The sequence below is a fragment of the Elephantulus edwardii genome, unplaced genomic scaffold (assembly GCF_000299155.1).
Source record: "Elephantulus edwardii isolate Elephantulus edwardi_28Jun2011 unplaced genomic scaffold, EleEdw1.0 scaffold00016, whole genome shotgun sequence".
NCBI lineage: Eukaryota > Metazoa > Chordata > Mammalia > Macroscelidea > Macroscelididae > Elephantulus > Elephantulus edwardii.
The window spans coordinates 11,555,597-11,557,235 of record NW_006399766.1 but is presented as its reverse complement, the minus strand read 5'-3'; positions in this window follow the sequence as shown (position 1 = coordinate 11,557,235).

The following is a 1,639-nucleotide window of genomic DNA, read 5'->3' as shown; positions in this document are numbered from 1 at the left end:
CTCCTCTCCCCTGCACTCTGTCTTACCTTCCCATTTCCCCAGTCTCCCCTTCAGCCTTGCTCCTCCCATCTTTTCGTTTCTGCCTCTATTTCAGACTTTCTCTTTCCCCTCCTTCTGTCTCTACGTATGCCCTATCTCAGCTCTCGCTGGCTCTCCTCTACTCCTATCTTTGTACCCTTGTGTGTCTACATCTTCCCTGTCCCCTCTCCCCCTCAGCTTGGGAGCTCCCCCCGGACTCCCACATCTGATCTCTAGCCCTGACCTCTCTCCTTTGGCCCTGACCAGAATTTCCAGCTGCCAGCCATACACACTGCTAATTGGATGTCTACCAAGCCCCTCAAACTCAACATGTCTCAAGCCACACTGATTATCTGTTCTCATAACCTTGCTCCCTACTCCGTACCCCCTGCGTGCTTTCTATCTTGGTTAATAGAACCATTATCCCCTAGCGTGGAAATCTGTGCACCGCCTTCAACTCCTCTCCCTCACTGCCCACATCCAATCAGAAGTCAAGTCTGAACAATGCTATCACCAGCCTTTCCTCGGACCCTTCTCCCACTCCCCAGACGCAAGCCTTCATCATCTCTCACCCAGAATATTATAACAGCCTCTTAACTGGCCCCTCTGTCTCCAATCTCTTGATTCTACAATCAATTCATCTTCTAAAGTACCAGTTCGATCATGTCACCCCCTCCTGCCTCAAAAGCTTTCAACAGCTTTCCTCTCCCTTCAGAATCAAGCTCACATTTTTAGCACAGCATTCAGGGCCCTCTACGATCTCCCCTCAAACTTCCCCCACCTCCAGCCTCCTCTTCCACCACATTCTGCCATTCCCCTATTGTACCAGCCACCCCCAGCTCCTGACCCTTCCCTAAACAAACCTGCCCGGTTCAAGATCCAGCCAGTTCTTCATTCTGAACCGGCCTCTCCCATGCCCTCTCTTTGTCATCCTTCAAAGCCTAGCTTAAATGTGATCATGTCGTCTCCCCAGTCCCCATCCAAGCTAGCCCCTCCCCTCTCTGGTTCTCCTCCAAACATTTCATTCATACCTCGACTACAGCACTGACTCTTACTCTGCCCTGCAGGGTGGTCAGCTAGTGACTAGCTGATGGCCAGCCGGTGGCACGGTGGCACAGCACGGCTGTCTCCTCCACTAAAAATTTAGCTGCTCAAGGTAAGAGATGCTTTCTTTTTATCTCTCTGGTTTCTCCACAATGTCTTAACACGCAGTACAAAACCAAACTCAAACCGACCACTGTCAGTTTGATTCCAACCCCTGCTGCCCTCCTTCCTACTGGATTCCCGGAGCTGTTTCTCCCTCCTAGGGACAGGCTGCCTCGTCTTTCTCCCACGGAGGGGCTGGCTGATTCGTACCACCGACTTTTCAGTTAGTAACCCAACATGTAAGCCACTACGGCACTAGAGCTCCTTTACATGCAGTAAGTGCTCAGTAAATGTGTGTTATATGAGACTGAAGTCAGGATGAGAATGACGGTAAATGCCCTGAGAAATTATAAGAGGGAGAAGAGGATAGGAAGGGGAGTTTAGGAGATGAAATGACTGACTATTGCAGAACAAAATTTTGTATGCCAATGTGGGGAAGAAAGAAACAAAAGATGCAATGCCCACAGCACACCCG